This window comes from Chlorocebus sabaeus, chromosome 25 (genome assembly GCF_047675955.1).
Source record: "Chlorocebus sabaeus isolate Y175 chromosome 25, mChlSab1.0.hap1, whole genome shotgun sequence".
Taxonomy (NCBI): Eukaryota; Metazoa; Chordata; class Mammalia; order Primates; family Cercopithecidae; genus Chlorocebus; species Chlorocebus sabaeus.
In genome coordinates this window covers 25,159,925-25,184,054 of record NC_132928.1, presented here as the reverse complement: position 1 = coordinate 25,184,054, position 24,130 = coordinate 25,159,925, and the positions used below count along the sequence as shown (strand labels likewise).

The 24,130-nt window shown below is 47.4% G+C and overlaps 1 protein-coding gene across 20 annotated transcripts in view; it reads right to left on the bottom strand.

The window, feature by feature from the left end:
* PLEKHA6 (pleckstrin homology domain containing A6) overlaps nucleotides 1-24,130 on the bottom strand; it is a 157,071-nt gene that overhangs the window by 86,020 nt on the left and 46,921 nt on the right. For 2 of the 20 annotated variants that reach the window (XM_073011597.1, XM_073011596.1), the window contains exons 2-3: nucleotides 12,940-13,082; nucleotides 8,252-8,464 (exon numbers count right to left, since the gene is read on the bottom strand). The exons of 16 other annotated variants lie outside the window; for them this stretch is intronic. The gene's annotated coding sequence lies outside the window, so the exon portion shown is untranslated. Of the gene's footprint in view, nucleotides 1-1,921; nucleotides 2,228-8,251; nucleotides 8,465-12,939; nucleotides 13,083-24,130 lie in introns of those variants that run through there. 2 more of the 20 variants (XM_073011601.1, XM_073011598.1) reach the window with 2 other exon arrangements.

The following is a 24,130-nucleotide window of genomic DNA, read 5'->3' as shown; positions in this document are numbered from 1 at the left end:
AAGTTTAATCCTCATAGTTTCAAAAATAACCAGGCTGTACAACCTATTAATTATATTGCCTAATAAATGGTTGTGTGATTGCCTTCTAAACTCAACTGCACTATATGATTTCTTAGGCTTAAAACGTATTTTTGTTGCACTTTGCCCAGCCCACATCACCTCTCATACATCTCTCTCATTATATTCAGAAGTCAGTAGGTGCCGGGCGCAGTGGCTCACGCCTGTAATCCCAGCACTTTGGGAGGCAGAGGCGGGCGGATCACTTGAGGTCAGGAGATCAAGACCATCCTGGCCAACATGGTGAAACCCCGTCTCTACTAAAAATACAAAAATTAACTGGGTGTAGTGGCGGGCACCTATAATCCCAGCTACTCAGGAGGCTGAGGCAGGAGAATCACTTGAACCCAGGAAGTGGAGGTTGCAGTGAGCCAAGATCGCACCACTGCACTCTAGCCTGGGCGACAGAGCAAGACTCTGTCTCAAAAAAAAAAAAAAAAAAAAGAAGAAGAAGAAGTCAGTAGGCAAATGGTGGTTTTCTCACCTATTCTGGATTATATCTACATTGAGAGTTGAGATCCCTTGCCTGGCTGCAGCTTTGGAATGTGTCACAGTTTAGGACTCCCCAATCCCTCTTTTTGTTCTTTTCCATCAACCCCATATTCTTTCTCTAACTTTCTCCACCACATTCCTCCTCCAAAGTATATCTCACCACCCCAAATCTGCTTTTCAAAAACCACCTCCAGCCTCTGGCTGTGTCCCATTGAGCCTGGGCCACCCACCATTCCTGCAAGATCCTGCCTCACAGCATGTGCTGCCCACAGGACCAGTGACTGCTCCATGGCAGCCAGGCCAGGCTGCCCACCCACCAGCCCCTGTATGAGGCAGTTCTCTGATCTCTGCTCCTTGCCACTAAGAAACACCACACAAACCCTGGGAAGACAGGGCCACATTCAGCCAACCTTACCCACCACCCACCAATCACCTGCCCTGCCCAAATTTCAGCTTTCAGGCAAAATGCCAGTTCCTCCTCCCCCTCTTTCAAGGCTTTGGCTTCCATCCTGCCCAATTCTGAGGCACTGGGAAGAAAGTGCTCCTGTCACTTGCCCCTCATAGCTTTGATCCCTTGGGTTGGTTCAAGCTAATTTCACATGGAGACCACGCTGGAATCCATACAGATTTCACCTTCCCAACAGACAGCTACAGGACTTTCAGGTAGCTTTATCAGAAATGTTCCAGCATATAAAGATAACAACAGTAGATAGATACTGGGGACTCCAAAATGGGGGAGAAAGGGATGGGGGCAGGGGTTGAAAAACCAACCTATTGGGTACTATGTTCACTATTTGGGTGATGGGTTCAACAGAAGCCCAAATCTCAGCATTATGCAATATCCATGTAATGAACCTGTACATGTACCCCACCCCCCACCATCTAAAATTTAAAAAAACAAGTGTTCTAAGCACCTACAATATCCAGGACTTACCCTAGGGGCATCAGTACTCTGGATACACATGGCTCTGTACTCATGTCTCTAAATTCCCTCTGCAGCCCCTGCCCCCAAGGGAGGAAATAGTCACCTTCTAGAAATTAGACACTTTCTTTAACTTTTTAATGAGAGACCCTGAGAAAGATGAACATTTATGCAATATTCTTATTTGCTAGGAGAGAAAGAAGGGGTAAATGGAAGGAAGAAGAGGAAGAAGAGGTAAAAGATTTGCTTCCCAACTATTAACAGAAGTACCTGCACCACACACACACTCACATACATTCACTCTCACACACTCACACTCATTCATATCTGCCTTACTGTGAAATACTCCTCTTTGCCCAACATGTGAGTTTTTCTCCTGGGTCCTCTCCACTGAAAGTTTGGCTGGCCCCGGTTCTTCCTAGCGGAGATCCCCAGGACCCTAGATTTTACCTTCCATGCTGGACGTTAGGACCCAGTTGGGAGACGCAGACTGCCGACTGAGAAGGAGTGAAGCAATACTTCTGATCCGAGAAAACTGCCAAGGGTGGCGGATGCAGCGCCCATGAGAAGGAAGGAGACAGGGAGAGAGCCGCGGATTCCAGAATTCCCCCAGCCTTCCAGGAAGACTCTGGTGTCAGCTCTCTCCTTGCTCCAGCACTAACTGAAAACCTAAGGAACGTCTCCCAATAAAGCTGGCTCTGAAATCTGAAACTGCAGGTTGGCCGAGTCCTATATAAACACACTCACACCCCCAGTTCCTCGGGTCTGATGGCTTACCCGCCGCCCTCGCATTCCCCTCACTCCCCACCCAGCCTGCTCCTTGGAAACATCAGACAGCCCTCTAGCTGCAGCTCCTCCTGAAACCCTAAGCCAAGCTAGCCCAGCCGAGCTGAGCCCAGACGTGCAGGCACTGGGAGAGAGCCCTGCCAGGTGCTCTCCACGGTCTCTCCCAGCCCCAACCCCTCCAGCAGTTCAAGTCCAGGTGCTTGAGTGGCACTCAGGATCGAGACAATAAGGGCAACAGGCGAGTCTGCAGCTTAAGAGCAGAGACTTTGAGACTTTCCCTCCATATTAGGGAATATTCTCCTAAGGATCCAATTCTAGATAACTGGGTCTGACATGTATAAATTGCTAAATTCATCTTCCTCACCTCTCCCAATTTTCTACATATCCTTTTTATGGAGCTCCCCTTTCCTTTGTGCTTCCACCCATAATAGAATTTGGTCAGGTGAGACTAGGAAGGGACTATAGCAATTGTGGTAACAAATGCCTCATTCTGCAGATGACAGCGCTGAGGCCAGGATGATGACATGGCTTGGCAAAGCCAGGGAATGACTCCCAGCCCGATTCAGCATCTTGGAAGGTAGAAGGGAAATAAGAGGCTTAAAATTCAGATGGGCCGGGTGGTGGCTCATGCCTGTAATCTCAACACTTTGGGAGGATTGCTTGAGGTTAGGGGTTTGAGGCTGCAGTGAGCTATGATCCTACGATCATACCATTGCACTCCAGCCTGGGTGACAGAGCGAGACCCTGTCAATCAATCATCAATCAACCAATGTCAGTTGGAACCATGCTTTAATACAACTAGATACTCACTTGGATCACTGATTGCAAGAAAAAAAAATCACTTAACCTCTCTAAGCTTTGATTTCCTCATCTGTAAAATGAGGCTAAGGATCCAACCTGAGTCACAGTAAATAAGGTAACATGTATACTTGGGCACATGGTAGGCACTCAGTAAATGCCCATTGCTCTTTCCCCTCTGCTCACCACTCCACATTACCTGCAGTCACCAGCTGACTCAAGAAGGTAATTCTAAATTGCCTGTAGTATTTACTGTTCCTCCAGGGACTGGTTTCATGTCTCTCATTCACTGTCTTTCTGTCACTCTGTTAACATCCATAGTTTATTTTGCGCAGTGCTCAGCATGTAATGCATCATTTCTGTTACAGGAAATCTTTGACCTCCAGGCTGATGTCATAGACAGATTCACACTGAAGACTCCCTGCAGGTCTCCCTCACATCTCAACCTCCAGGCTCTGAGCTTCAGTCCCATGAGCCCAACCACCTACTGAGCATTTTCCTGAGGGTAACCAGCCTGAACCTTAAACTTGGCATGCTACGATCAAATTAAGATTGACCACCCACTGACTAACGATACCATTGTGCAATCACACAACACATAAGGTCGTTTTGGTCAATGATGGACCACATATACACAAGTGTTCCCATAGGATTATAGCATTTTTCCTGTACATTTTCTATATTTAGGTGCACACATACCACTGTGTTACAGTTGCCTACACTATTCAGTACAGTAGCATGCTGTACAGGTTTAAGCAATAGGCTACACCATAAAGCCTAGATGTGTAGTAGGCTCTACCACCTAGGTTTGTGTATGTACACTTTAAATAATGTTCACATGACAACAAACTCGCCTAAAAATGAACTTCTCAGAATGTAGCCCCAACATTAAGTAATGCACAACTGTATTGAGAAGGAACTGTCCAAGATACAGTAAATGAAGATAGTATCAATTTAGTATGATACTTCTTGGACTAAGAAATAATTTATGTTAACAACTACCAATATTATTATATTTGCCTAAAGCAGGAGTCAGCAAACTTCTTATGTAAAGGGTTAGATATATATTTCTAGCTTTGTAGGCCATACAGTCCATGTTGTACTCAATGCTACCATCATAGTGCAAAAGCAGCCACCACAAGTAAACAAATGAGCAGAAACGAAAAGGCACAGATGAATGAGTGTGGCTGTGTTTCAATAAAACTCTACTTGTGGACAGTAAAATTTGAATTTCATGTGTCACAAAACATCATTATCCTTTTGATTTTTTTTCCAGCACCAAATATAAACACGATTCTTAGCTTAAGGGTCATGCCAAATTAGCTAGTGGGCTGGATTTGGCCCATGGGTCACAGTTGGCTGACCCCTGGCTTACAGTCTCTCCGGAAGGATGTAGCAGACACTGGTAACAGTGATCATCTCCAAGGAGGGAACTGGGCGTAGATCGGAGATGGATCAAGAGAGAGACTTTCACTGAATACTTTTCTGTATTGTTTGACTACCGTGCATGCATGGTTAAAAAAAAATCAATTATGAATGGGCTCCCCATCTAAGTTCACTCTTACTTCTATCAATGTCAACATTAACTCTCCTGGTTAAGCGGGCTTATAACTGCCAGGTCAACTTTGACTCTCCTATTTCAGTCTCTCATCCCAACAGCAGTCAGATCTGAAATCCACTAGCCCCGTTCACCAAAGTGCCTCAGCCTACTACTGGCCATCTCTTACTCCCTGCCCTTCCCCCATTCCTACTACTGTCTTTACCACTCAACTGTCATTTACATACAACCTTAATCTTCAACTGACTTTTTACTCCAAAAAAATCTTTCCAAAAGAGAGACTGAAGTTCTTTAAGGATTGGACTATTTATTGCAATTCCTTGCCTTCCCTCTCGGCTCCTATACCAGTGCCTTGTACATAGTAGGAATGCAATAAATAGTTGCTTGATTGCCAATCTCTCATCCTGCTAGAAATGATTAGGAACAGAGAACAAAGATTCACCTACAATAAAAGCTGGTTCTGAGACATGCAGCAGGGAAAGAGTACACAAAAGCTCAAAGGCTTTGGGGGAAAAAAAATCATAGTAAAGGACATTTAGGGAGAGAAAAGAGGCTCTGCTTTGGAGAAGGAAGTCAGGAAGAATGCCTCCAGTGATGGTGCGGGTGCGGGGAGGAACTTGCCCTAATTCCAATCTCTAGTGCATTAGCATAGAGTTAGGGAAACCCCTTATCCTCAGCTGGGAATTTTGGTGATCCCAGAATGAGAGCCTCCCACATTTTGGAGGGATCTGAGCATTAAGCAATCTGCCCTCCCACCTGGTGCAGGAAAAGGCCTCTGCAACCACTATGAAAGATGATTATCCACAGGCCGCTTGAACTCCTGCAGAGACAGCACACTCACTACTTTGGAAGGTAGCCTACTCCATTGTTGAAGAGTGCTATTAGAAAGTTCTTCTGCTTCGGCCAGGCACGGTGGCTCACACCTGTAATACTAGTACTTTGGGAGGCTGAAGGAGGCAGATCACCTGAGGTTAGAAGTTTGAGACCAGCCTGACCAACATGGAGAAACCCCATCTCTACTAAAAATACAAAATTAGCCAGATGCGGTGGCACATGCCTGTAATCCCAGCTACTTGGGAGGCTGAGGCAGGAGAATCGCTTGAACGTGGGAGGCAGAGGTTGTGGTGAGCCAAGATCATGCCATTGCACTCCAGCCTGGGCAAGAAGAGCGAAACTCTGTCTCAAAAAAAAAAAAAAAAAGAGTTCTTCTGCTTCTACTCATTGTTTCTAGTTCCAGAACTAAGCAGATTAGGGCTTCTTGAGTGTGTAACAAAAAAACGAATGATAACTGCCAAATACAATACAGTTTTCAAATATTTCTTCCTTCCAAGATGTTCAAAGGGTTTTTAAACACACAAAATCATCAACTCTTTGGAACTGAAAGTACCTTTGCTCAAAAATGTTTATTGAATGAAATTGAATATAATTCCTTTTCCTGCTTTCCAACATGAAAGCCGTAAGGTTACGCTCTAAAGGGAATAATTTTATTTCTTTAGAGGAGGAAACTTCACAATTATCCATGGCCATGCAGGACCTAAAATCCTTAAACTCAGAAAATGCATCCTAAGATCTAAACTGAATCCCTCATGCAAAAGTGTTTCCTCTGGTCTCAGCCCATTTCTTACCCTTCCTACTGTAGGCATTAAGTTGGTGCTACATGACAAAATGCTAATGCCTAATGCTTGAGCCAGTGCTGGATAGATGCTTTATACATATTGTCTCATTGAATTCCCACAGAAACTCTGGAGGCGGATGGTGGTATTCCCATTTTACAGCACAGGAAACTCATGGTTAGAAGAGCTAGCTAACTTGCCCAGCATTACACAGCTAGTCAGTGACACAGCCAAAATTCAGTGAGGTCTGCTCAGCTTCAAAACTCAGTCTTTTCCCTACAGTCCAAGACTTCCATGACAGTCGACCGACCATCTTTGCCAATCTCACTCTGTCCCTGAAATGTGCAGACATGCTTATTTCTATCATTTCCATCAGAAGCGTGGAGAGATGAACAGCACATAGCAATCCTACTGTCCCTCTCCAGATTCCACCCTCTGGAGGTGTTCAGGCCTTCCTGGGATGGAAGAACCAAGAGCAAAACCATTCAAAGCATCCCAGAAACACTCAACGGCCGAGTGGCACCTTTCTGGCCCACAAGTGGCACACAGTCCTGTGCTTTCCCACAACCTGCCCTTGCTTGGGTCTGGCTCCAGGCCTTACTATGGGGCTGGGGTGCTCAGGACCCCATGAAGCATGGCATTGTTTGGGCAGCACAAACACAACGTTTACCTGGGTCCTGGCACCTTTTCTTGGCAGCTCTGCTTTTGGTAAATATTTGGCTGGCTCACCCAGGAGAGGACCACAGGACCTCTTTACCCATATCCCAACAATCCCAGTTCTACAAAGATGGGCTAGAGTGTACTAGGGACGGGCACAGAAGAATCACAAACGCCAAAATGCAGCCACTTCCCGAGTCATCAGTAGAAATCAGTTTGCCTCTAATGCACTCTCTGAGAAGCTCTGAAGCGTCTGCATCAAGACCCTTAGCCCTCTTTCTTTCTTTCTTTCTCTCTCTCTCTCCTTTCCTTTTTTTCTTTTCCCTCCCTCCCTCCCTCCCTCCCTTCCTCCCTCCCTCCCTTCCTTCTTTCCTTCCTTATGTTGCCCAGGCCAGTCTTGAACTCCTGGCCTCAAGTGTTCCTCCCACCTCAGCTTCTCAAAGCACTGGAATTACAAGTGGGAGCCACTGTGCCCAGCCCTTAGCCCATTTCCAAAGCTCAGCTCCAAATCCCAGGATGGTTCCTGACTAATCTGTCCAGTTGGAGTTCACCATCTTAGTGACGCACTCCACACAATAGTCAGGCCTCCCCACATGGCTCATCTTTTCTTACCTAACTTACGGGGTTCTGGAAAATCACCCGGTTGTCCTCCACTCCAGGATGCCTACCTCCAGAAACATGCACATTCCTGGGTTCATCTGACCTCGGTGGCTTCCTAAAAATAGGGATGATCTCTCCATTTCTCAAGAGCACAAACCACAACCAGGAGTTCAGAGCTCACATAAGATGTTACTATTGAAGAAAGAATCCGACCTTGAGGCTACTGCTTCTCTTCTCAGTCCCTGATGAGAAAATACTCTTTTTGACAGTCTATATTCCATTTTATCCCAAGGAAATCATATGATGCTCTACCTCCATGCCCCCATCCTTAGGTGGCTGTCCTTGAGATTTTCACCTGACATTCTGCAGCTACCCACCTTTCTATCTGTCATCTCCCTGGGAGACATGGTCATTAGCAGAGAGCACCATGTAGGTGTCTAATTAAGCAAGCAGCAGTAAATGCAGAAACCCGTTCAAGCCACCCCACAGAGCATCCACCAGGGGATCCTCTTACAGGCAGCTCCCTCCCCCGAGCTTCCTGGAAAGGTCTCTATTGTTTGCCTAGAACACAGAAAAGTGTCTGATTCTGTCCTCCTACTTATCTGCTGGCACAGACTTCCTGGCCTCTGCACAACCCCAGGGGGTACTATTCCCATATAGCACAATGTGAGTGGTGCCCTCAGAATTGTGAGACACAGCAGCACTGGTGGGTGGGAAAGTGAGGGTCCCCAGATGCGGAGGGACAGGGTCTGAGGGATGTCCTCTTACCTGTCTTCTTTAGGGGTCCCAGAGCCATATCCTGCTATCCTAGTATTTTGAGATCAGGTCACAGGAAGCAAGGTGCCCTCAGATTGATGAGAAGATCAGTGTGAGTGGTTCAGCCACTCCCCTCACCTGTGTCTCGGAGTCCTGTTGTCCGCACTATAGCTCACCTGTTCCTGTTTCACCCTTCAAATGGAATGTTCCACGTCCCCTGTGAGCCTGGGGAGATAAATAAATTCCCTGTTCTAGAAACGCTTTCTTCTTTAAGACTGAAGTCTCTGGAATTTCATCCAATATTTCTGAAGATGACAATTGAGTGACTGGGCCAACAGCAAATGCAGAGAAGGATCCTGGAAGGACAAGACTGATCCTAACTGGTCACCCCTCCCCCTGGCCCGGGGATGATCTAACCAAGGAGACTGGAGGGGAATAGACAGACACCTGCTGCCTCTGTAGCTGCTGGCCAACCTCACTCTCAGGTGTCAGATGGGTACCCCAACCAAGCTGGGGCAAGAAACAGCAGAACCCTCCTTTACCTCTTCTCCTGTGCCTTTCCTTGAGTCAAGCTTGTCTTTCTTCTAGGCCCTTATCTCCCTGCCTCAGAGACTTTTATCCACTTCATCTCTTACCCCCACAATGGCGCAGGGGCAGTAGAAATGCTGGTATGGATGCTCCCAAGCTTTGCACGGGGACAGCATGTATGCTGGTACTGGGGAGGAGGGAATACCTCAGGGACAGATCCAGGTCTTCTAATTCCACAGGGGCTTCAATGACCCCAAACCCAACCCCTAGAGGTATCAATGCAGGCCTCAGTGCCCTCACGTGCCCCAGAGCTCTGCCAGCTTGGCTCGGAACCCTGGCACACACTCTTGCACCACACCAAGATATGTGGGTTCTCTCTGGAAGAAATGGGAGAATGACAGCCCTGTCCAGCTGTTTTCCAATTCCTGTGAGACAAACTGGACTTTGATTACGGCAGGAATGATTTAGGTTAGATACTAAGAATCATTTGAAATGGGTGATAAGAGGACATTTAGGACTCTGCCCTGAGCCTTTAAAATTAAAGCCAATTTCCCCTCCACTGGCTATGGCTCAATGCCTGTTTCATCATGTGACTCTCCTGCTCAGAAATCCTCAGTGGTCATCCCTCCCCTGCCTGCTACATAAGGGTCCACCTCCACGGCTTTGCATCCAAGGCCCACTGCAGCACGTCCCCACTCATCTTTCAAATGTCATATTCTATGGCTCCATGTGTAAGTTTTCTAGTTCAACCTGACTGAACTTTGCAATATTTCCTCGAAAGGCCTTAGGCATTCCTGCTCTGGCGGCGTCATTCCCCTTCCCTCTCCCCCAGATGCCTGTTAAATCCAAATCTCCCAGGGGAAGGCAGGTGGACACCATGTTAAGGCTGAGCTCAAATGCCGCCTCTTCCAGAAGGCCTCAGTTAAACACCCTCAGCCCACAGAAAACCCCCTCCGCCATGAAGTTGTAGGCATATGTTAGCCAGTCATTCCCTAGAAATGTCCTGAGCATGACAGTGCTAGAGACTGAGCCGAGGTATGGTCCCCACCTTCAAGGAAACCCTAATCTAGAGAGTGGATACAGATGAAAGCAACCCAACAAAACCATCCTCGATCAGAGACGGCCTAGGATGAGGGCAGTGTGAGTGAGGAGCCGGGGAGGTGCCCAGGGGAGGCTGCAGCATGGAGATGACAGCATGAGAGGACAAGGCCAGGTGTTTTAGAGGAAGTCACAGGAAGGAGACGGGAGATTACTGGGGTCCCTGGACTAGGTCAAAGTTCGTGTTGGGAAGTAACAACAATTCTATAAACGTTTACTGTGTGTTTACTATGGACACTGTGGGAATGCTTCCTATTTATGAGCTTGCTTATTCCTCATAACTAAATGAAGCTAGACAGGTATTCGGGGGCCAGACTGTGGAGTCCCACGATGCATGTAATGCAATGCATGAAGTGGCTCCAGCTCAATAAATATTTTCTCATTGATCAATGGATAAATGATCTTTGAAGGCTCACTCCCAGTGGGAGGAAGCTAGAATTTTTCAGGAGCAACTGAAAAATATTTGAAAAAAATATTTGAAAAAAAAGCTCTGAAAAATATTTTTCTAACTTTTTAAACTATTAAAAGAAACACCGGCACTGACAAGGGGAGGAGAGGCCCTGGTTGGGTAAGAACCTGACTTTCTTGATACAGGATGTGGAGAGTGGGTGTTAGAGCACTCTCTGTGCCCACAAGAAACCCAAGTAGGCTCAGGGAGACAGCTGCCGGGGAAGACAGCTACAGGCTGCTCAGAATAGGGACATGGGAGAAATGCTTTCAATGGGTGAGTCCGGGGGTACCCAACCCCTTGTTCCCAGTGCCTTTGCAGGATATGTGGGGGTAGGGTTCACTCAGCACCACCCAGAGCTGGCAGAGCCTCCGAAGTTGAGCTTGCCCTGCCTCCCCACTCATTGGCACAGTGACTTGGCTAACTCATTCCAGAGAGATAGAGGTCCTTCTAAAAGGTCACAGTTTCCCTCAGTTTCCATCTTTTCTGGTCTCCCAGTCTTTGATTTAACTTTTATCTGGCCAACTGGAATTGAAGCCCATTCCCCACTGGAGAGCTCAATACAGGTATCAAACTTACCTATTTGAACCCATTCCCCACTAGGGAAATCAATAAAGATGTCAGCTCATTCCTCTTTCCTTTGGCATCTGTGTTAGATATCCCAAGGTGGGACTTAATCACCCTATGGTGTTTTACCAGCGGGAACTAAGGCTGAAGAACAGAGGAGCCAGATGATGAACCCCAGACAGATAAAGCGGCCTCTTCGTATCCACTCCTTAAACGTCTCCAAGGCTAATCACATAATCTACTGCACCATCTGTAGCTGAAATAACCAGAACTGGACGTCTGGAGGTGCCTTCCTGTCTCCTCTAGCCTGGACCAAATCACTGAGCATCTCTCGGCCTCTTTTCCCCACCTGTAGAATGGAATGGAACCTATGCTTACCAAATTCAGCTTTTCTGAGCATAAAATAACTTGGTAAATATAAAAATGCTCAAAAAGTTAAACCAAAAAGTTAAGCATAGGGTACTGCTGATAGAATACCAATCCAGGCCTACAGAGGCCCTCAGGGACAGCAAGCAGCCCTGGGTCCTAGCTCCAGGCAGGGGCTCCAGCTTGGAAGGTCTTTCCTGATTTGAGTCTGGGAAGAGATAAGATAACAATCAGGGATGTTGTTCCAGCAGCTAGGCCTCTTCTGAGAGTTTATCAGCAGAATCTGCCCAACCAGGAACACAAGCCTGGCCCCACCTGTAGCCTTCACCTCCTCAGCCAGCGCTGAGGGTCTGGGCTTATTTTCTTTAGAACCTCACATCTGGGAACAGGAGGCACCTTCTCATCCATCTCAGAGCTCCACCAACACTCCCGGCTAGATCCCCACCCACCTTTGAACACAGGCCACATGGAGGAAGTCTGCCATTTCTTTCTCCTCAGAAGTTTTCCTCTAACTACCCCGTCTTACAGACTGTCTTTCAGACTGTGGCTTTGGAATCATCAGTGGGTTGGGAACTCAGATTAGTAAACATAATCCAAATTGGCACATGGGAGAAATGCATTTTTAACAATTGAATGGAACAGAACAGAACATAGCGTATACTGCACTTGGTAAGAATAAGTATTATTTTGGGACACTTTTGTTAAAACACACACACAATATGAAAATCCTGACTCAGCCACTTAATCTTTCTATGCTTCCATTTCTTCATTTTAAAATGAGGACGATAACAGTATCCACCTCATATCGTTGTTGTGAGGACTGTAATAATTAATATTCATGGAGCATTTGGAAAAGTACTTTACACAAGTGCTATATAAAAGTGTTATTTCATACACTTATACACACAGGAGTGCAAGTGTGTGTACATGTGCGTGCATGAGTATCTTTGCTTACAAGGTAAATATTCTTCTGTAGGGTAGAGACAAAACTGAAAGTCATTATGTGGGAGAAGCTAAGAAGTGTCTCTCCAAAGACAATCTGTTCTTGGAGCCCAATTCCCAGTGCTCGGGAGATTCCACAGGTGTCTGCCCTGGCTTTAGAGAAGGAGACGGAGGTGACTGGAGGAGCAGTGGCTGGACAGAGCGTGTAGAGGATCTGAGAGCACAGGACCAAGTGCTTCAAATTGACTCATTCACTCCGCATGCAATTCAGTGGGTAGGTACTATTATTACCCCTGCTGTACAAGTGAGGAAACTGAACCACAGAGAGGTTAAGTTGCCACACAGCTAGGAAGTAGCAGGGCCTGGATTTGAACTCTGCCTCCCAAGTCTGGACTTGGAACCACTGGACTACAGCGTCTGTTTCACTTTGCAGCCAACTTCTTGCACAGCAGGGGAAGGCTGGCCCTCAGAGGTTTTGGGCACTGAGGAGCTGACCTTGTCTGAGAGAGGGGTGGCTTCATAAGGGTGTCCTCATAGGCACTTGCCTCAAATCCAAGCAAGTTAATGTTCAAGTGCTTTGAACTCAGGAAGCAATAACTCCAGGGTCCCACTATAAAGTCCAGAGCTTTCTACTACAATAGCTGGCGATAATAAACTCGGTTAACAGGGCTCATAACCATAAAATGCATTAAGTACTTGTTTAATTTGAACAGTATAAAGCTGACCAGATGACATTACATCTCTCCCATACCTTTTATTCTGGAAGACTCGGGTTCTTTCTGAGCATGTCTCATTTCATTTTCTCCATGGTCCAGAGGTGTTAGGAGGGGAAGATTCTTTGACTTGCCAGAGGCCACTCTATGAGTGAGCCTGCAGTGCAGAGACGGAAGGTTTCTGGTCCAGTAAATGCGAGAACAGAAAATCAGGTAATCTCCATCTCCAAGTTCCTGTGGTCCCTAGCTTTCTCAGTCTGCCCTTGCTTCCTTCCCATCTTGATAACCATGCAAAGTCCCCCGAAAACAAGGTACTCGGTTCATCTCTAGAACTGACCCTGTGCCACATCAACCCAGTAGATACTTCCGGTGGGAAGGAAAGAGGAGAAAGAAGACAAGAGTGGGCTGTAACTGTGGAATCACTCTCCTTTCCCCTGTGAGGCGCCCACAGTCCTTTCCTGTGCTATGCAACATTTCATAACACCGGGAGCAGGAGGAGGAGCAGGCTGTCAGTCTTACAGACTGTTTCCTCCAAAATTCCGTGTCCCAGTCGCTGTCCTTACAAATGAGAGCTGGCTAACTATCTCCTCATACTGGACACAACTCAAGATGTTTCATATCTTTCCATTCTGTGGTAAGCCCCAAACATACATTATTTTTTTAATAACTGAGGAAATTGAGATCAAGAGACATTAAGAGACTTACCCATTGTCACACTGTGTGAACATAAGCGAGGGAGGGTCCTAGTAAGGTGGGCTTCTTTTAGAGCTAGTAGGCACTTCTAGTCCCCTGTCCCCACCCAACAGGAGTGGTCCCTCCCTCCTGTGCACTTTGTCTGTAAGTCAGACGCAGGTATTTCTGAGTCACGCCTGTTGTCCTGCATTGCAGTCATTTGTTTACATGTCTGTCTCCCCCACAGCACTCTGAGTTCCCTGAGGGCAGTGGCCGTGTCTTACTCATCTTTGCATTCCTGGTATCTGACATATAAACATTTCTCAATAAATATTTGGGGAAGAAAGGGAGGAAAGGGAGGACAGAAGGGAGACATACAGAGGGAGGAAAGAGACAAGGGAGAAAGAGGTAGGGTGGGCGGGGATGAGGAGGGAGGGAGGAAGAGTGGGTGCGTGGGTACCAGGAGCTCATGGTCATCTCAAGCCAGTGCAACTGAATCCTGGTACACCACCCTCTGCGGGTCTAATTCTAACAGGGATGAGTGGAACAGGCTGTCTTCCTAGAGTCCCCCCAAGATATAACTAGAGAGCACTAGTAGCAGAGTGGCCTTTCAGCCACCAAGGGGCCAGGAAACCACAGGACTTCAGACACTGCTGCCCCATCCTCCTTATTCTCTCCTTTACCACCACAAAGAAGGGAACAAAGAACCAGCTGCCTCTTCCCTGGGGGAGTGCTGTGCTCCACCACCCCTTCATGCCTCCATGCCCACCCATTTAATGGAGGCTCGGTGCTGTCTTGGGTGATGGAAGCGGATTTAGGAGGATGGCGGCATGCAATGTACACTGGGTAGACCCCTCCACTTGACTCCCAACCCCTGAGGGAGGGGTGAGCATGGGGGGTGCTTCTCAGGTGGGGAGCTGATGCCAGCAGTGCCCTGAGGAAGGAGCCATGCCCTCCGTCTGGATTCACCATACCTGCGGCTCAGTTCCCCAGGAGACTGAGGGTGGGAGGGAGCAGTGGCTTCTATAGGAAGGGGCTCTGAGCAGGCTTGGTGCCTGCATGACGCAGGGAAACAACTAGAAACCATAACTTAGCAACTTGGCTTCTCTCTGGAATTTCCCTGGGGCAAAGAAATAGGGAAACTTTCTGGTCAGTCCTGTTTATACTGAGCCCCTCTAGGGCCCCACAGCTCCTCCTTCTTTTCTGGAAAGTGCTGGGACCCCTATCTCTCCCCACATGGTTATTGCTCATACGTCAACAGCTCACTCCACGTGCTCTATGGAGACCTCTTATATGCACGGCACACTGAGCTGGCCTGCGGCACTCTTGGAGCTCATCTCTGGAGTATGTGTGTGTACAATGGGGAGTGGGCAGAGGGGTTCTTAGCCTTCCCCCAAAAAACTCAGAATAATTCCATTACATTCGGCAAAGCCTGCCTGATCTCTTTTGAAAAACATGTTCTCAAGCCAAGTCTGGTGCATGCCAGGCAGCCCAGCACCTGGAAATGAAGCAGGAGGCTATTTCCAAGGGATCTTGTAGCTTCTCCTTTGTGCCAAAGAAGGGGGAGGATGGTGAAGGGGGAGGTCCGGGCTCCATCACAGTAGGCCCTTTAAATGGACAAAGCTGTTGTTTCGGGTCAGAATATGGAGTAGGGTTACCCAGAGGCCATGGCTGCCCACAAGGATGGTGGAGGGAGTCAAGCAACATCATCAGGACAGTCCACTACATAAAGCACCGCTCAGGGGAAGCCAGAGGTGCTGAACTCTCATCCTGACCTCACAGCTAATATGCTGTGCACCCTCAGGCAGGTCACAAGCCTCTCTGATCCTCAGAATCCTGAGGATCTGCACATGACCATAAGGATGGGAGCAAAGAGAGGAAAGGAAGCAAATTGATTGTGCCCCATGTTTGCTCATAACTTTTAAAGGATTAAGTTCAGCCTCCTGCTTAGGGCTGTCAAGGCTTTTCACAAGCTGGCCCACCTTCCAGCCTCCCATACTGCCCCGCTGCAGTGCGCTCTGTGCTCCAGCCTCTGACTCTGCTAATCTAGTTCCGGTGCCCGTGCTTCCTCCTGCATCTCAGCCTCTGTGCATGCTGTTTCTTCTGCTGGAACCTCAAACCTTCCACCCTACCCTTCCCATATTTTAAGGTTCAACCTAAACCTGACCCTACAACCACTTCTTACTTCCACCCAGGCAGTCTTCCTCCCTCTGTGTTTGCAAACCACTCTATGCATCTAATCTTACTTTTCTTCATCCTTTGTTTACAAGTGTGTCTCCCCTGCTAGACTGTGAAACTGAAAGGACAAGGACCATGTCAAATGCATCTTTCATTCAATAAGCATTTAATAAATGTCTGCTGTGTGCCTGCCAGAATACAAAGGAGAAAAGGGCAGGCTCACAGTCTGCTGGCCTAGTGCTTAAGGCAGTGCAGGCCCGAGTGGGCCCAGCCTGCTGCTGAATCAGGAAAGGCAGGCCCAGGAGCTGCCCCTGGGGCTCTGGCAGGGCATGCTCTGCCTTCTCTCCCTTAGCAGGAGACTAAAAAATATTGAGAATAAACTAAAAACATAAACCACCACCACTTGTGGAGCAGTTTATCATGTGCTATGTAGCCACTGTTCTTTATACTTTAGCTAGTCCTCAAATTAACTCTCTGGCAAAAGGCTTTGTTACTCTGACTTCATGTATGAGAAAAGTGGCGCACGGAGAGGTTAGGAAGCTTTCTCAATGTCACACAGCAGTCAGCAGAGCTTGCACAGACCCTCAGGTCCGTCTGAACCCACCCTGCTACACACACCCCTTTAGTCTCATGCTGCCCAATTTAACACACTAACAATGAGTGCCTATTTGTGCCCAGACTTCTTGTTTAAAGGGAGGAAATGATGATCTATTCACCTCAAGGCTGTAAACTGGATGACTTTAGTCCTAGCTGCCCTGGCATCCTTCTGGAAGTTCTCTGTGCCCTTGCTTTCCACCACAACAGAAGTTCCCAGGACTCGTAATGAGCCACACCAGCTCCCTGGCATGACTTGGGAAGCCAGTGGGGTCACACAGCAGACTGGTGCCATCTAGCTTTCGCCACCTTCAAAGTGTCGTTAGTGGACGATAGAAGCTGGCTGCTTAGCATGTGGTCTCAGGCAGTCCCAGGCCCCCACAGCTTCAACCACTGTCACTATTATCCAGAGCTATCAGCCAGTGGGATTCTTTCCATAATGGGCAGGCAGCAGATAATGGGCCTCCTGTGGTCTACTCCCTACCAATCAGAATCACACTCCTCACACAGGCTCCTCCACATTCCCCCAACCAAGCATTTACTCTCTCAAATCCCAGTTGTGGCTACTGAGCATGTAAACTCCTATCCGACTCCTTTTATTCTGGGGACTGCTCTTCCCACCCCAATCAAGCTAACTGGCCCTATGTATTTTGCAAATTCCCTTCCTGTCCCATGGAGTGTCATTCTATGGATGCAACGTCTTCCCATCCTAAATCTAAATCATCTCTCCCAGGAAACCCTCCCTGAAAGACCATGCCCAAACCTGAGGAAAATTCCCTTTGCTTTGAATTTCCTTGGAACTTAATGCCTTCCCCGCTTTTACATTGGTTGGAGCCCTTTATGTCACATTTATTCACTTGACAAACATTTGCTAAGGGTCTACAGCTATGTGGCAGGCGTTAACTGTGTATCTACTATGTGCCACAGCGCACCGTGCTGGGCCCTGACACTCAGTGCCCTCCGGGAGCTTGCACTCATGTTAATTATCTTCAGAGCCTTGCCTGGGGGAGGCCCGCCTCTGCACTTAGATGGGGCAGTCTCCCAAGGACTGTCTTCTCTTTGCTCCATCCTAGCACCTGACATTTAATAGGTCTTTTGCATTGTTATCTCATCTTATCTCCACAGCACCCCTCAAGGTAGGATGGAGACACTGAGGCTCAGAAAAGATGAAGCGACCTGTCCAATAGCTTCCAGCTGGTTACCAGCTGAATCATCAATAGAAATTCAGGTCCTCTGACTCCCAAGGCAAGTAGCCTTTGCCCCACAACATGCAGACCAGGATCACTGAGAGCTAGATGTGGCCAAAGTGATGACTTCTCAACTGCTGTCACAGCCAAATGGACATTTCGGAAGAAAGACAGCTAATGTGAAATTAGAGAGCATTATAAACTGCTTGTGTAACTGGAAAGTTTCAACAAGGTTGTGCTTGTATTCCTGGTCCATAATAGGTGCTCAGTATGTATTTGTCAAATGAATAAACAGCTTACTAGAGAGGTAAATGGCAGAGGGTGTAAGCTACCTAGTATTATAATAATAGCTATTTATTGAGTGCATACTTGTGTGAGGCATAATTCTAAATGCAACTCATCTGATCTTCACAACAGCCTTTTGAGATGGTTATTGTTCTGACCTCTCTTTTAGGATGAGGAACCTGAGGCAAAATCAGGTTAAATATCCTGCCTGAGGATAGAGTGGCAGGACTTGGAAAGAACCTGGGCAGACTGATTCCAGAGCTGTGCTCTTCAAGTTAACCCAGTACAGTTCATCCATGAGATCACTCAATTCTAATTACAAGCATACTGAATGAGTGCTGAGTGAGACCTGAAGTCACACTTCTGTCCTGGGCCCCAGGGTTCTGCCTGAGTCTGCATGAGTCACTCCTAGTGATGATGAGGTACAATAAAATCCAGCCGGTAGGGATGTGTTTCAGCCACAGGAGGACTTCAGGAGCCCTCTTTGGGGTCCACATCCTAGAATCCTGCTGTGACCCGTGGGCCAGTCCTGCAAAGGGCAGTTCTTTGCTCTGACTTTGATTGCCAGGCATCCCTGGTAAGAGTCAGGGCTATGGATTGTGAAGGGATTTTGAAGATGGAAGGAAATTTTTAGTATCTCAAAGGCTGAAGTAGAAGATAGAATAGGGTTTGTCACTGGGGACAAAGACATGCTGAAAAGATTTATAAATAGGATAAAGAAAGGGGCCTCAATGAATAAGCCCTTTATGGGATAGGATACGAAGGGCAGGACTGGGCAATAGGAAACTCCAGCTCTGGCTACTTTGCGGTCCCCATTAGAGAGGCGGCTCATGCTGAGACAGAAATGTCTCACCATCAATAAGACAAGGAAAGGAACCAAATGAAGAGAACTTAGAAACAGTTTTCTCTGAGGTTGAGTTTCTCTGACAAAGTGTTATCTGGGAGGGATACAATTCAGAAGAAATGAGTGAAAGTGGAGAGACTATTCCAGAAGTCACAAAAGCTGAAGGTTTTATGTCTAAAGGTGCTGAATTGGAAGTCGATTCGGATCCTGATGTTTTTATCTGACCTGAGGCCAACAGCTTACTAAACCTTCCATAGACATCAGTTTCTCCATTCATTAAAAGGGTATTGTGTCACCTGTTTGTGTCTTTGTCCTTTGGCTTAGGGACTGTGTTGGGTAAAGGAGACTGGAGATCACACGATGCCTGAGTTACTTAGAAGAGAGGAGAGGCAGGAATACAGAATTTGATCAGAGCTTTCAGCAAGGGAGAGGCAGAAGTCACCTCCACACTGTACTTCAGTTACACCAGTCGCATTTAGAGAGATGCAACTATTTTGATTGTCTTAGCGCTCCTGAGAGATAGGAAAGTCTAGTGCCAGGCACCTTGGGTAGGCAACATTTCTTCCCAGTTATCTACAAGTTCAGCTTTCTGGGGTCAGCCCATTGAAAATGAATGTCAGTAAGAAATGTTTCCTGCAATCAAAGCAATAAAGAGAAATGCAAACTGGGTTTAGAGGGCTGGCAGGGGGAGAATCCCTAGGGACGTGGTGGTCAACTATCCCAGTTTGCCCAGGACTTTCAGTGCTCAAATTGGGAGAATCTCAGGCACGCTGGGACAAATTGGTTGCCCTGCCAAAGAACTCACATAAATAAATCTCTGATTTGACAAAGAACCAATGGGCACCACACGAGATCTTCATGCTCAGAAATGTTGAGAGCTCAGGTCCCAGGCCTAGGAGCCCGAATGCCCAGCTGCCTGCTTGGTGAGCCCTCAGCACGCATGTTACTGTGGGCAAGTCCCTGCCTCACTGGGCTTTGGTTCCTCTATAAGATCTGGATGGGTTTTCCTTCCTATCTGGAAGACAAAATCCTATTAGAAACTTCTAAAGGTGCTCAGGACCCTGAGCCCTGAGAAACTTCCTTATTGGTAGCTTCTTAGAGTAGCCTGTGAACAAATGCAGAAGGCCTTGGTGCAAGACTCTAGTCTGCGTGTCCCTAAGGTCACTTAGTCCTGCGAAGATCTCAGGGCCCAGGTGAACAAGGCGTGGAAGGGCAGCATGGGGAGAAGTAGTAGCTGCCATTTCCAGGCTGCCAATGCCAAGCACCGCTGGGTTGCCACTAACATATAGACTGGGCTGAACACAAAAGGGGCAGAGTCCCTCTGCCCACAGCGAGCCCCATTCCTCACCCTGCCCAGCCCCCTCATCCAGCACAGTGAGCCATGTGTCCCCTGGCTTGAGTCCACTTAATTTTCTCCTAAGCCGCTTTGTGAGGCAGGCTCTGAGCACTCCACGTGTCCAGTCCTGCTGTGGCCAACTTTCTCCATGGCCGAGGGCAGCTCCAGTTCCATGCCCCCTTCTGCCAGCTGAAACAGAGCCCGGCTCCAACTGTGCCCTTCAGTTTGTGGAGACCAGAGGGCACAAGTAGATACTCAGCTCCTCTGTCCCTTAGACCCAATCCAGCCAGGAGAATAAAGCTTCTCCCTCCTGCCTGTGCCAACACACAGTCACGTCTTAGCTCATCAAATGTTCTGTCAGTGCCCACTATGTGCAAAGCACTGGCAAAGAAGCAGAGACAATCAAGACCCATATTCAGAACCCAAAAAGGGCCATGAGAGCACAGACAGAAGAGGCTTCCCAGCTCTCATTCTAACAAGCCTTTGCATGGCTGTCCCAGTCCGTACCACCTCCCAAACCCAAGTGAGCACCACAGAGGCATGGAGACAAATGAGAAAGAAGAGAACCAAAAGTTTGGTTAATTCACAAAGCAGTGCTCCAGGTGACAGATTATCGAGCCTTACACCCACGCACAACACATTTCTAGCAAATAATTTTTGCTGTCCAAGCCCTAAATCTGACTGCTAAGGATCAAGCTAGAGAATTAAGAGTCAGAGGATAAATATAATCAAACCCCTTTCCTTCTCCTTGGTTGGTTGGTTCATTCATTCATTCCATAAATATTTTACAGTGCTTTCTGTGTGCCAGCATGGAGCTCAGCACTAGGACTTGACCACACTCAGCATACACTGTCTTTCATCATCCTTAATCTGGCTCCCTCCTTCCTATATGATCCAAATAGGGCGAGGATCTGCTCACTGCCCAAACCCTGGGGCCTCCGCACTTAGGCAGGGAGTGGTCCAGGCAGAAGTGCGCTGAATACGGCAGCCTCTGTAGCAGGGAATTGTGGACAAAGCAGCTACTTGGGTTTCAGCCTCTCCCCAGTCTCTCTCCACCCCCTCTTCCTCCTCTTGGGAGAGAAACCCTGCCACTCTCAGCTCACATGCTTGAGTCACAAGGCTGAACTCCCAGCAAAAGAAGTAGCTCAAGGATGTAACAGGCGCGAGCCCAGTGAAACAGAAATACAGCATTTCATTTTGTTCTCTGTGCACCATTCTTCCTCATTTAATGCCCAAGAAAGCAGGACCAGGGCTTCCTGCTTGTTTGTCCTTCCTACCTCTCCCACCCACCTGGCACTGAGGCCTTGCTCCCGATTTATCCTCAGCTCCATTCCTCTCTGTCTCCCTCTCAAGGCCCACAGAGGGTATCTTGTGTCTCTAGTGCCCCGCATGTGGAGAGGTACAGGAAGTAGACAGCAATAAGGAGCTAGCACAGGGCAAATGAGCCTTGATGCTGACAGGTCCCTTCTGGGAGCCCCTCTTGGCCTGGAATCTCTGGCCCACTGAGGCCCAGGAGAGCGCTGGGAGCCCCGTGGTTGACTGGCACCTTGCAAGTAGGCTTCCTCATCTGTCCAGGCACGTTGTGGTGTCCAATTGTCTAACTGCAGATTTCCACCTCTGATCTGCACAGGCAGATGGGCGAGCAGCTGTGCCAGGCCGCAGGGGACCACAAGCTCCTGGGGAGGAGGCACAGCCACCTGGCTCTCTAGACCAAGGCCTCAGAGGGCCTGTCTCAAGGGCAAGAGACAGCCCAGGCCTCCAAAAGGGAAAAATACAAGAGCAGGTCTAAGCCAAACCCCAATCCTCTCTCCTCTCTCCTCACTTGCTCCCATTCCTAAGGAAAGGACAGGGCAGGTAGCAGAGAGCTGGGATGGCTGGCTTTCCTTTCCCATTTGAGGCATATCCTCTGACTCACTGTGTTTCTGAAAGCCAGTTCCCTGACTTCTCTGGATAAAACCTCATTATTCTCAAAATTAGAGCTGGAGCCTTGTCTGCTTTCCGATGACACTGACTGGGATAAAAAAGAAAGAAGCTGCTTTTATTTATTTTATTTATTTATTTATTTATTTATTTTTGAGACGCAGTTTTGCTCTTGTTGCCCAGGCTGGAGTGCAATGGTGCAATCTTGGCTCACTGCAACTTCTGCCTCCCAGGTTCAAGGGATTCTCCTACCTCAGGCTCCTGAGTTGCTGGGATTACAAGCATGTGCCACCACGCCCAGCTAATTTTGTACTTTTAGTAGAGACGGGGTTTCTCCATGTTGGCCAGGCTGGTCTTGAACTCCTGACCTCAGGTGATCCGCCTGCCTCAGCCACCCAAAGTGCTGGGATTACAGGCATGAGCCATTGCACCCAACCCACAGTCAATTTTCTTTCTTTTTTTTTTTTTAGACAGAGTTTTGCTCTTATTGCCCAGGCTGGAGTGCAATGGTGCCATCTCGGCTCACTGCAACCTCTGCCTCCCGGGTTCCCCTGTAATCCCAAAGTGCTGGGATTACAGGTGTGAGCCACTGTCAACTTTCGATTGTCTGCTGCTACTCTGTCCCTGTGCAGTGTCTGCACACTCTTGCAGCTAGATACTAGATAGATATGAGTAGATGGTTTCAAAATAACAATAGCTGACATTTATTGCACATCTACTATATCCTAGGCACTGTGCTGAGCTCTTTGTTTATATCGTCTCACTTAATATTCATAACAACCTTATAAGGTTGGATAGACACTAATGCGGAGAGAAGTTACTAGAAAGTGATGGAGCCACAATCTGCAGCCAAGCCAGCTGACCTCAAAGCTCTATTCTTACTCTGTCTGTTGCACTTCTTGTGTGTGTATGTTTTGTAGACTGTAAGCTATTATTATTATTATAGATTTATTATTAGGTCACTGATAGTAGAAAGAGCCCGGGGTGATTATAGGGGATAGTCAAGAAAGATTTGTGTCTGAGCATTAATCTGATTAAACATGGCTGAACTGTATTTCAGAGCTAATTGGAAACGTTATTTAGGATGTTTCAGGCTCTGACTCTCTCCATCAGTACGAAGACTTAAACATGACTGGAAAGCAATGCAAAGGACTCTTTCCAGAACCTTCAACCTGGCCTTTATGGGGCTGCTGTCTTACCAATCCACAGAGAAGCCAGAACAGGTGGGAGTGGGCCACCCTGTTCTGAGCCTCTTTCCACAACAACACCTCCCAGAGAAGGGCCTCTTTCCAAAGCAGAAGATCACTTACTGTGAGATCAAAGAAGCAACGTCTGATTAGAGAGTCATTAATAGGCAATTAGCCTGTAATGGATTAATGGAGCTCGGCAAAGATCATCTAGGCTGCCAATATCGCACACAAAAAGAGACAACCAGACATCGTGTGCCTCCTGATAGATGTGCATACCACGAATGGATTCTTGCCTCCGTCCCACACATAAGTAAATTAAAGGAACCTGAATCTGATTAAGCCCTAAATCTAGCTACATTTACAGGAACTACAGGGACAGCATAACATGTTAAATGACACGATGAGGATGCCATCAGCCAAATCCAGAATGTGGAAAAACTCTACAGGACAATCACCCAAGCTGCATGCAGTGACTCATGTCTGTAATCCCAGCTACTGGAGAGGCCAAGGCGGGCAGATCATTGAGGCCAGGAGTTTGAGACCAGCCTGGGCAACAAAGTGAGATCCTGTCTCAAAAAAAAAAGAAAAAAAAAAAGCCATATAATCCAGTTTCTGCAGAAGAGAGAGAATAACTACAGATTAGGAGTGATTTAAATGCTATAATGACCAATCACAATGAATAGACCTTATTTGGATCCAAATTTAAAAGAACACTAGAAATACATATATATATATAATCAGGGAAATGTAAACATTAACAGGATAGTTGATTACATTAAGGAATTGTTCATTTTGCTTAGGTGTGATCATGTTTTGGTATTTTTCTTAGAGTCCCTATCTTTACACTTGATCTTAGCCAAAAAGCTGCGAGGCGGGGTTTTACCATGTTGGGCAGGTGATCCACCCGCCTTGACCTCCCAAAGTGCCAGGATTACAGGTGTGAGCCACTGCACCCGGCCGGAAGTCCCTTTCTTTAGAGATGAAATATTCAGCTGTCTAGGATTTGCTTCAAAATTGTCAGAG